Here is a 12,593-nt window from a genome sequence, read left to right as displayed (position 1 = left end):
CAGAACAGGCTAGTGGTGTAAATACAATTCCAAAGTGTTTCTAAACACTGAAGCGATGGATGGAATGTTTTTAAGTGCCCTCAAGTATGTCAGAAGCATAATTTATAATCAGGGTGTATTCATCAGCTCGAGTCCCCTAAGACTCGACTCGACTCTAAAATCAACTAACCCTGATTTTAGTTATTATATATAATAGATAGTAATCACCCTGGATGTATACCTGACGTATATTATCCTCCAGCTTTTTACTACTTCACACTGCCTTTTCCCCAGCCCCTGGCCTTCAATGTTTCCCAAACCAAACTCCTCTTTGACAACCTGTCCTTGTTGTCCAATTTCAAAACCTTGCTGACATCTTCGAATCAACCCTCAACCCTCCCAGTCATTCAGAAACCAAATCCTGTTCATTTTACTGGCCGAACTCCTCCTCTCTTGGTGGCACATCTGCACTGTGGCCCCAGCCCAGCCCCTGCCAGCTCCCTGGACCTTTGCTGCCGCGCCCACCGTCTCCTTCCGACCCCGCCTGCCGGGGAGCAGCCTTGCTTACCCCCTTTGCACAACAGCGTGAAGTGTCAAAGTGACACAAAAAGGAGAACACGTGGATCCCGCTTTAAGGAGCTTACAGTTTCAGCTCATCCTCTGCGTTGTGTGCAGAGAGACCGCTACAACACATGTCACCTGGGGCTCCTGGCCCACCCGCCATCCCCCACCCCCACTAGTGTAGGACCTCCAGCCCCCATCAGAGCGCCTGTAATTATGTCTGCGGGTCCCAGAGGGCGTGTCTGGCCTCCCGGACAGCCTGGGTACTCCATGGGGGCCCACCGCTGACTTCCTTCCCAGGCCCCCTACTGCGGGGTCTGCTGGCCTCCAGCATCTGCCCAGGAGCCACTTCCTGCCAGACTGGGTCGCTCCTCCACGCGGGGTCGGCTCTCCCACCTTGGCTGTCGTGCCCTGCAGCTGCTCTGGATTCAGAGTGGGGGGCGGAGGGGGTCGGCTCTTTGAGTCTGCGTCACCGCTGTTACCTGAGCACTGAAGCTGCGTGCTTATCTAAGTGACCGTGTCCGGGCCCTGCTCCCTGGGACCCTGGGGTTTAGGCCTAAATACAAGTGCGTAGGGCCCAGAGGTCACTCACCGAGCTGGACTGTGTCCTCCCAGCCGGCCTTCCTTGGGGGGTGCCCTCAGGCACAGTGTCCTCTCTCACCCCATCATCCTCTTCTGCTTCATGTCCACAAATACCTTCCGTTCTGATCACGCACCTTCCTGCCTGAAAGCTTAGCGTTTGCTGCCCCGGTGAAGTCTGTTCAGGAGCCTGAACTGCAGGGCTCTGGAGGCACCTGTTCCCCTACACCCCCGGCTTGAGCTGTGTGTCCCCCACGCGGGGCTTAGCCAGCATTTCTGATACCCTTCTCTCCCTCTGCCTGCGAATTCCCCCGCTGGCCCAGGGTCCAGAGTTGGGGGACCCTGGTGCTGCCCCAGCTTGTGGCTGGATGATTGAGGGCCAGAACCCGGTATCAGACATGGTTTTCCAGGTGGGTCTCTATACCCAGGTACCTCTGCCCCTGGTTTCCAATCCTGGGAGCTGCTGGGGACAAAGGGCTGAACCAAGGCCTTTCAGGGCTTAGAACTCCCTTGACTCTTCTCTGATCTGAGCTGGCTCGGAGCCTGGGGCAGAGGTAAGTGGGACAAACAGCAAGAGTCCTCACCTTTGGACTGGCAGGCATTTCATTTCTTCAGGTTCTCCGTCACCTCCTCCTTAGGCCAAAGAGAAGGCACGTTCCCTTTCACCAAGCAGGACACAGCGTGACACCCACCGAATTCGGATTTCTCTGGCTTCTCAAAGCAGGAGGGGAGGGAGTTTCCCTATCAGGCTACATGGCATGGCTTTTGGAGAAAACACATTTTGCTTTTACCCTTTCTAAAATTAAAAATATCTTTTAAAGGGTTTCAAAAACTTCCATTTCTTATGGTGCTGAGTAGGCCTCTTTAGATTTCTAATGCAGTCGGGTGTTGGGGATGACCCTGGTTTTTTGTTTGTATGTTTGTTTTCTCTGATCAATCCAATGGTGAACAAATCTCTTTGGGAGAGTGTGGGGTGATTACAGACTCCCTAACTCTCAAGTAATAAACACTTGAGAAGTATATAGATTGCCCCACTTTGCACAGGAAACGCATGTTGCTTTACATCGGGGTCAGAGGTCATATTCCCTCTGTGCTCCTGGTCTTTAGCTGACACACACACACACACACACACACACACACACACACACACACACACACACACACACACACACACACACACACACACACACACACCTGATCCCACTCTCACCAGCACTGCCTTTTTCTGTGTCTACGCTGACGCTTGCTATCCAATGCTGAAATGAATTCTTTACGCTTCTAATCCGTCTGTTCTTGAAGACAAGGATTGAGTCTTTCTCCGTTTTGTGGCCTCACTCTCACAGAATGCATGACGCAGCATTTATTTTAAATGTTTGTTGGATACTCGGAGGCTATGTGAATAGCTTTTTATTTTAAATTGGACTTCTTAGGGGATCTTGAGATTGAAATGAATACTATATATAAAATGAATACTGAAGAAACAAATTCTTTAAAAGACCGTCTAAAAGAAACGATTGTCTTAAAAGAATGCCTTTGTAGAGTAAGCCATTGCCAATTTATTGAATTTCATGCGTCTGAAATTCATTTTGGTGGGTGTCTGTGGCCCTCTAGTGGGCGCAGAGGGTTAAAGTCTCGGGAAACTTCCCTCAAGATGGCAGCTCACAGGGGAAGCGAGACAGAACAGAAGGATCAGAAGGTCGGAGGAAGACAGATGTTCCCATCAGGAATGGTGTGATCAACTCAAACGGTGCCTTGGCCTTTTTTTGTTGTTGGGGGGGGGTGGTGGTTCGCGGGCCTCTCACTGTTGTGGCCTCTCCCGTTGCGGAGCACAGGCTCCGGACGCGCAGGCTCAGCGGCCATGGCTCACGGGCCCAGCCGCTCCGCGGCATGTGGGATCCTCCTGGACCAGGGCACGAACCTGTGTTCCCTGCATCGGCAAGCAGACTCTCAACCACTGCGCCACCAGGGAAGCCCAAAGCCATCACTTTTTAAAAGCCACTTGAGCAAGATAAATCTAACAGTGAAATATTTTTGATATATTCTCTGTGAATGTATTGATACTTCTTTTTTTTTTTAACTTAAAGTCCTATATAGTGTATGAAGATGAGCATGGGGTTGGGGGAAATCAGCAAAGTTACTATGTTACTATGAGTTACTATGAAAATGCTCCTTGTTAGTATTTTTGTTGCTCCTCTTCCTGATGGTGAGTTAAATAACCTTGAATGATTACTTAGTAATTATTGCCATGTTGAGAATTCTATGATCTTGGAAATGGAAGCATTATGTTCCCGTCAGGTTTGAATGATTTATAATTTACTCTTTGTGGTAATGTGTGTGTTTCTTTCAGATATTCGAGATTTTCATATGTATGTGTGGGGCGGGAGAGAGAGAATGTTTGCAAGAATGTGGGCTGAAACTGTTGCTGGAGTGATTAGAACATTTCTAACGGGAGGGTCACCAGAGAAGGCACTTTTTTTTTCTTGAAATATGTGAAAAGCACTTTTTCATTCCACAATAAGAGCATAAGAGAAGGCACTTTAAAAATAGAGATTTGAAAGTTAGAATGATTTTATTTTTAAGGCAAAGAAGGGGGTTGAAGTTATGGTATGTGGGGTGGGAAAGATAACATTCTTTGGAAAGTGAAAGATGGTGTGTGAATAGGGTGGCTTCATCATAGCTGGCTCTGGAGACAGGATATTGTGGGAAATAGAGAATTCTCGAAGTATGAGGTGGAGGGTGGAGATTGGTCTTTGAGAGGCAGTTTGGAAACACAGCATATTACTGAGCAGAGTAATGACATTCTCAGAAGGGCAGTTGGGAACACCTGGAAAATGCTTGAATAATGTTATAGATTGAATTACAACCGTATTGAAAATGTTCAACTCCTTAGGCTAAATGAATAACAACTATTTGAATCCAAGAGTATCCCTTTAGGGTAAATCTCTATTTATAGGAAAGAGTTTGTTTGATACAGGCCCAAACTCAGGAGTGGGTCTAACAGTGGAAAATAAGACATTGGGGAGAATTAATGGAGCCCAGCACCAAGTGTCTGACTTGCCAGCGGCCGCATCGTGAATCAGGGCTGCCACAACTTCATCTTTACCCAATGCAAACCTCTGAGGGACCCCTAAAGGATGAGGAGACAAACTGTAAATGTGCAAAGAGGCTCTCGAACAAGTAGCTGGACTGACAGGACGCTTGGGCTGTTACTCTGAGTCGTTACCCAAGGGACCTGTCCAAGGATTGAAAATTTTCGTCTGCGGCTCCGCAGAGAGACAGACGTCATGATTGCTTTAGTTAATTCTGTCTTCGGGGTCTTAATGGGGAGCTATGGGCTGATTTGCATGTTTAAAAGTACCCCTTCCAATGTCGTGCAGAGAACAGATGGGAGAGGAGAGAGGGGCTGGGACCAGCAGGCAGAGGGATCGGAGAGGGTGTGGTGGAGATGGGGAGAAGGAAGGATATTTGGGCTGTCTGGAAGGGACAGCGGGTAAAACTTGTTGAAAAGTTAGATCAAGGTACGAACAGTGAGGGTGGTGATGCTACTTACCAAGGTGGGAAGGCTGGAGGAGGGAATTTTTTTGAGTGGTAGCAATTCAGTGCTTTGCTTTGAACATGTTAGGTTTAAGATGCCTATTAGAGACCCCAGAGGAGACGTCCCAGAATCTGCTGCTGAAGACACCTCCTCAATGCTGAGGGTAAACAGGATTCATAGATCAATGCTATTAAAGGCCATGGGACCAGGGTGATTGACTAAGGAGAGGGTGCAGACCAAGAAGAGAGGAGGGCTGTGGACCAAGGTGTGAGATTTTCCAACCATTAAAGGTCAAAGAGAATAGAATAAACCAGCTGAAGCAATGAAGAAGGATAGCGGAGAGGATGAGGGAAGCCCGTGAGAATAGCACGTGGAGGACAGGAGAGATGTCACTGGCTACTGTCACTGCTGGTAGATCAGGTGTAACGGAGGCTGATGGGATGACTGGATTAGCCACGGGGACAGTGTCGGTGACCTTAACAGGAGCAGTTTTGGGAATGACGAGGAGAGAAAAGTCAGTGGAGAAGGTCAAGAGAGAAGGGGCTCACAAACAATTTTATTTCTTAACCTAGATGATGGGCACATGGTGTTTATTAGGATATTTTTTCTTTGCCTGAAGAATTTCATAATTAAATAGTTCAAAGAAAGTACCACTTATTCTAAAACTTCTTTCTTAATTTGTGACATTCTAAGGGTTAAAATTAATTTAAAAGGTGTACTGTCAATTTTATGCCAGTGAGACGTTAAGATGAGCGGCAGAGGGAAAGCGGTGGAAGGTCAGGGTGCGGGGAGCAGGTGAGGACTGTCAACAGTTATTACGACATGTTACATGGTGATAGTACTCCCACAGTGTTACTATCATATCAGCAATTATTGTCAACTCTGGGAGCAGAAACATAAGTCTGGGGTCTAGACTGGATCTATGATTTATTTTTTTAAAACATAAGCGTGCAGAAGTAGACTAGCTAGACTAAAGGACAAGTACGTCATGAAGGATTTTGATACATGAAACCAGATTTCCCTTCTGGCCGGTTGTGTCCATTGAGATTCTCACCTGCAGAGAATCAGCTTATCCGATTTATCACACCTTTAACAGGCTCGAGCGACTTCTTTAAAAAAAAATCAAAATGATTCAAGAGAGGCAGAAAAGGAGAAACGTAGGAATGAAAAACAGAGGAGGCAAAGAAGGTTGGAGTGGATGTACTCATACGAGATAAAGGGAAATTCAAAGCAAAATGCATTACTAGAGATAAATAAGGGCACTTCATAATAATAAAAGGGTCAGTTGAACAGGAACACATGCCACTCATTCACCTGTGTGTGATCAATAATGGAGCTTCAAAATTTGAGAGGTGAACATTGACAGAATTAAAGGGAGAAGGAGACAATTCCATAATATAACTTGAGATTTTAACACTTCTCTCTCAAGAAATTGGTGGAGCAACTAGACCAAAATTCAGCAAAGACGTACATTATCTGAACAGTGCTATCAGCCTCTCAGCTTATTTGTTATTTATATCAATTGTTAGAGCCACAGGGATGGGTCCTAGCCCTCCACGCTATAGGCTTTTTAACATTCTGGGTGATAATCTAAAATTACTGTCCCTGTGGCTTTCTACAGGAACTTCATCACTGTGCCTTGACTATGAGATAATGAATAAAAAGTAAGTTAGCATAATGCCTGACACATAGTAAGTGTTCAGTACATGCCAGTTATTATTGTAAAATCAAATAGACACCATTTGGCTGCCTGGCAGAATTTTAGGGGATTTTAAAAATGATCATGATTTTTATCATTACTGGAAATCAACCTGCTGTGGAAACATCATCCTGGACCAAGCCTCACTTAGAGTCATTTCCATACTTTTCCTGTATCCTTTCATTTCAAGTCTCCTCCGCAAACCATGATGAGCTCACAATCTTTTTAATATTTCAAAGAGGCCTTAGTTGCCCATGCCAAACCTCAAAAGTACCAAATTACCTACATTTAATATTCCACCAAGAAAGGCACACATTTTTCACCTTTCCCATGTTGCCCAGTTCTCACAGGCCTGAACCTATCCTAAGTGACAGTCATCCAGACCTTCTAGGGTGTTCTGCCGCTCTTGGTAGAAGGAGAAGCACCAGCTCTACCGGGGGTGGCATTGCTGGTGGAAAAGGTCAGACCTGCACTCTCCACCTTTTTGTGCTATGAGGTCTTTCAGAATTAATGTCACACCTGTGCCTGATTATTTGTAATATTCCATGGTATATAAATCATCACTAAATTGAGCCAAGGGCCTTGCTTTTATAAAGAAACTAGGTTGAAATGTTTGGTGAAGAGAAGAGCCCTTCTGTGGTGCAGGTCATCTCTCCATAATTGGTGCATTCAGAGTTTTTCAGAGAAGAACAGTCAATAAAAGAAGTATAATAAATAAACTCAAGCAAATTGCCCATTTCAAGTCTGTCAGTTGTCACACCTCCAGAAGAGTGTTTTCCTCTTGTTCTTCTAAGGAGCAAGGCTCATTTACTTATAGGTATGTGTTCAAGGGTACTGAGACAAGTTGAAAAGATCTTCCAAAATACTCCTAGTGAAATCTTATCATTACTAAGAACTTATGAAAACTTAAAGCCATTTCCCTTTATTAAAACACATGAGCAGTGAAACTTGCTACATTGGCTTTCTGGAGACCAAAGGAAAGGACCTTGCTTTGCTAAATGTCTCTAAGACAGAAGATACCTCGTGCGTTGGCCTCACTGAACCAGGATGATCCAAGAGGTTCTCAAAATGGCAGCTTTAGAGGGACAATCCTTGAGCCCTGTTCTGTGGTGGTGGCCAGAGTGACCAGACCCATGGTGGAGGGACTGAGAGAAACTGGGAAGGGTCAGTTCTCCTAAAAATACCCCCTCCTCCCTGGTTTGTGCATTGTGCCCTATAGTCTAGGCTCCTGTACTTGGGTGTAAGATTTCAATTCCACAAACACAAGTATGATGGGTTTCGTGAATGGAGCTGTCAATAGCCTGACTACGAAATGGTGGTTAATGAGTGGTGTGGAGATTATTCGGGAGAAGGAGGCATGATTATGGTTTTGAAGAGAGGTTTAAAAATTAAAAGAGATAGATAGGTTTTAGAAGAAATAAAACAAACACAGTTAACAATTTAAAAATATTCAATATTTAAACTAATTTCAATTGTAATTGATTAAGTTAAAATTAATTTAATTTAAAAGTATGACCTTGAAAAGAAATATTTTCTCCGGCTTCATCATAAAAAGTGGCCCAGTTAGCAGGAGCATCACTTCTGTCCTCCCCCACCTACACACTCCCATGTGTACACTAGGTGTCCAGACGATAGGCTCTAATGTGATACCCGTCCCACCAGTGCTCCTAGAAAGGTAATCTTCTCCATAGATATCAGGACAAAGGAACTAGCACAAAGGGCTTTCTGCTAATATAAGTGCAACAATTTGAGCATCACAAAGAAAATGGCACCCTTAATTCAAGTAAGATAAATTTTTGAAAGTCTGTGAATTTGTAATGACACTCAGGAAGGAAAAGTTAATATCAAATGTACCAAAAAGTACTGTGAATGCAATAGGGCATGTTTTGATTTTTATTGGTCTTTAAAAGTAGGGGACTGTTAGTGTATGAGTGCATGAGTGATTATTCTTTTGGGTCCACGTCTATTTATGAAGTATGGCTGTGTTCTTGTTTGGTGGCATTGCCTAGGTGAATGAGCCTAAACAAAGCTAGTTATGTGACAGTGGAATCTCTTGACAGTGTATCTCAGTGAAGATGCAATAACGTGATTAGGTCAGATGGACCTGAAGAAAGTAAGAAGTAGGCGGTCGTGTGGGGACTGCCGGCAGTTCCTAGTAGAGCAAAGGGGAGTGAAGAGGTGATGTTATGGCAGAGGGTCTACTCATGACGGGGAAAGCACGTGTGGTCCCTTCATTAAGGTCACCTGTCCTGCAGAGGGGAGGAAATTAATGGTAGTATGCAGAGTAACACATCCTTAGGGGACAGAGGGGAGATGTGTATAAACTTAGGAGAAGTAACGGACAGAACCTGATGGACTAAAACTGAGATATCAGTTCAGGTTCTTTATCTCAAGAACATAGAGACACTTGCTCCCCACAGGGCATGGCTTCCCTCTGCTGGGTACTGTGCTCCACTCCTGCTTCTAATTTTTCAGTCTTTTTATTGCTCTCCACCATCTGTTCCCAGAAGCTGCAGAACATTTGTGTACAGATGAGAATTTTCCTCAAGTGAGGCAGAACAAGACAGCAGGCCGTAAATGTTTTATACTTTCCAGGATCATTTTCTTTCAGAGTATTAAGAATTCATGCCGACAGCTGGTAATGGGTTATCTGAAGAACGCTTTGCTTAGTAAAGCATTTATCTTGGTAAAGGATAGGAAGAAAGAACTTGAATAAATTCAGAGCTGAGGTTTCAAAGTGCTACGGCATCATTTCATTCATCATGGTAGACTCACCTACCTATGAACATTTTAAATTCTCCTCTCTGAGTATTTGTCTTCAACATTTTTTTGGGAAACAGTCTCCAACTTACAGAAAAGTTGCAAATAAGTGCAGTGCAAAGAACTCTTTTTTCTTACACCCTCTGAGAATAAGCTGCTGACATGATGCCACATTACTTCCAAATCCTTTACTGAATATTTCCTACAAATAAGGATATTCTCCTACTTTAATGTGCTGAATTGTGTCTTCCCAAAATTCGTATGTTGAAATCCTAACCTCCAGGACCTCAGAACGTGACTGTGTTTGGAGATGGGATCTTTTTTTTTTATATATATAGATCTTTATTGGAGTATAATTGCTTCACAATACTGTGTTAGTTTCTGTTGCACATATGGAGATGGGATCTTGAAAGAGGTAGTTAAGTTAAAATGAGGTCATACGGGTAAGCCCTAATCCAGTATGGTGTCCTTATAAGTAGAGGAGATCAGGATGCAGACACACACAGAGGGAAGACAATGAAAGGGTCCGGGAGAAGACAGCCATCTACAAGCCAAGGAGAGAGGCCGCAGAAGGACCAACTCTGCTGATACCTTGATCTGTGACTTCTAGATTCCAGAACTGTGAGAAAGTAAGTTTCTGTTGTTTAGCTTCTCAATCTGTGGTACTTTGCTGTGACAACCCTTGCAAACTAATACACCTACACAACCACAGTACCCAACAAGCACAGTACACAGTTATAATACACAACCACAGTACTCATACGCGTTAAATCCATATTTATTTCTACTTCCATCCACATGAATGAACAGCCGCGGTTTCTTCCTGCGCCTCCATCTCTGATCCTACAGCACAAGGCTCGTTCTTGGTTTTTCCCTTTTCGTATTTGCGGCTCCTCTTCTCTGACAGTGTTCCTTGGCTTGTAGCTGCATCCCTCCAATCTCTGTGTCCACCTTCACGTGGCCTTCCTTTCTCTGGATGCCTCTCTCTGTCTCTTAGAAGGATGCTGTCATTGGGTGCAAGGCCCACCCTAACCTACTATGATCTCAACTCAATCCTTAACTGCGTCTTCAAAGAACCAATCTCCAGTGAAGGTCACATTCTGAGGTTCCAGGCAAACGGGAGTTTGGGGGACACTCTTTAATGCAATACAGGATCAGTGTGGGGCTTGTCTTTGGTTCCCTACATCCACAGGCGGCTCTGACCACAGCGTCCATCAGACTGTTGCTCTTCGTCCAGTCTCGCCCTGAGTCAGATGGTGATGTTCACTCTCATTCTTGTGGCTCATCGGACACTGGGAGGATGCGTAAGCACGGCACACAGTTCTGGTCTCCCGTCCTGAGCTGTGCAGAAGTCTACTAGGTTCAGCTCCCTGTCCTTTATCCCAGCATAAAGGGATACCGGGATACTGACCCTGACATCTAGCGTCTCCGGTAGGAACTCATTTTCGCTCTGTCTCTCTGTCCCCCACCAGCCAGGGCCACCTCCAAGCTCCTGTACTGGATCAGAGCCATCTTTATTCTTAGGCTAAAATTCTCAGGGTCATCTGTGATGTAGCAATGTGAGAATGTATGGCAATGAAATAGAAGCAACATACCCTATAGTATGCTGATTGGGGAAGGAAATTATGGGGGCTACTTTCCTTTAAAGGTATATTCCCTTTGGGTAAATTATGAGTTAGCTCAGAGTTGCTAAATGTATTATTGTAAGTCATTATATTGTTCACAGCTTCAGTTAAAATCATCAAAATGTTTGCTACTCTCCAAGTATTTAAAAACCAGGGCCAGTAGCTATCACTAACTAGAGGGAAGGTCATTTATAGGGGGGAAAATAATAAGAAAAAATGATAGTTTTTTTAAAAATGACATTTGATAAAGTAGAAGGGGGATAAAGGGCACATTTTTCTTTAAAAATATACTGTTGTGGTGGTGGTGTGATTTTTCCCAATTTCTCATTTCTACGTCGTCCTTTTGCATTTTGACACTGCATACTTGGTTTACATATGTTAGACTGTCCCTGGAAAATAAAATTGAATTCTTGTGGTCACACATTTCCACTGTGCAGAAAAATGTGGCATTAATTTCAAAACTTCTAGTCTTAGTCAATGTGGATAGTTATTTTTGAACAAGGCAAGTAGATGAAGTGGTAATTGCACATCCTGTTTACAAGCATACTGTATGCCAAGCCTCATGCTCAGCTGAATATGTATATTCACCTCTGACCCTCACACTCCTTGGTCACTGTGTCACCTGCAGATAAATTGACACTCAGCGAGGTTAAGTCAATTTACCCACGTCACTCAGTCATGTCAGTGGCAGAACAAGGATTCCATTTCTGGGTCTATGTTGCTGTGCCCTTAGCTACTTGACCATAAAACATTTACTGATTTTTGAAATAGAGACACAGATGTAGAGAACAAAGGTATGGACACCAAGGGAGGAAAGTGATGGGGGGGCGGGTGGTGGTGGGATGAATTGGGAGATTGGGATTGACATATATACACTAATATGTATAAAATGGATAATAAGAACCTGCTGTATAAAAAAATAAATAAAATTCAAAAACAAAGTGAGATTATATAAATATATATAATGGAATATATATAATGGACTATTACTCAGCCATAAAAAAGAATGAAATATTGCCATTTGCAGCAACATGGAGGGACCCAGAGAATATCATACTAAATTAAGTAAGTTAGGCAGAGAAAGACAAATATATGATATCACTTATATGTGGAATCTAAAAATTAATGCAAATGAATCTATATACAGAAAGACTCACAGACATGGAAAACAAACTTATAGTTACTGAAGGAGAAAGGAGGGGGATAAATTAGGAGTATGGGATTAACAGATACAAACTACTCTACATAAAATAGATAGGCAACAAGGATTTACTCTACATCACAGGGAACTATATTCAATATCTTATAATCTATAATGGAAAATAATCTGAAAAAATATATATAACTGAGTCACTTTGTTGTACACCTAAAACCAACACAATATTGTAAATCAACTATATGTCAAAAAATTTTAAAGATTAAAAAAAACATTTACTGATTTTCAAATCATAGTTTAACACTATCTTGCAGCCAAAAGCAACAAGGAGAAGCATTTTTCTTTCTCCCGCCAGCCAGTGGCTCAGCGCTCCCAGCCCAGCATGCTGAGTGGGAGTGTGAGATCGGGGACACGTCTTCCCACCTCCTCGTGCTTCTGGGACTGTATAGCTGATGCCCCCTCACATGTGAAAACAGTCCCAGGGCAGGACCAAACCAGACTCCCACGAGTAAAGTCATAATAACAAACAAGGGCAGTGGGAAGAGATAGTCATAGTGATAAAAGAAAATGTTCTATGCAGTAGGCAGAGGAAAGACTTCATAGCACAAAGAAACCATTTCTTCTTTTCAGGGATAAATTCAGACCCTAAGTTTAAAATATAGTTGAACTCAATGACAAGGTTTTAAAACACACACAAAA

General features: G+C 43.6%; 1 long non-coding RNA gene across 1 annotated transcript; it reads left to right on the top strand.

Moving 5' to 3' along the window:
* The first annotated feature begins 2,765 nt into the window (after positions 1 to 2,765).
* Positions 2,766 to 11,400, top strand: LOC132503068 (uncharacterized). The gene is made up of 3 exons (XR_009534550.1): positions 2,766 to 2,866; positions 9,593 to 9,742; positions 10,306 to 11,400. It is a non-coding gene; the product is annotated as an uncharacterized LOC132503068 (long non-coding RNA).
* Positions 11,401 to 12,593: the final 1,193 nt, after the last annotated feature.

The sequence above is a fragment of the Mesoplodon densirostris genome, chromosome 15 (genome assembly GCF_025265405.1).
Source record: "Mesoplodon densirostris isolate mMesDen1 chromosome 15, mMesDen1 primary haplotype, whole genome shotgun sequence".
NCBI classification, from domain to species: Eukaryota; Metazoa; Chordata; class Mammalia; order Artiodactyla; family Ziphiidae; genus Mesoplodon; species Mesoplodon densirostris.
Note: the sequence above shows the minus strand (reverse complement) of the source record. Positions and strands in the feature narration are given on the sequence as shown.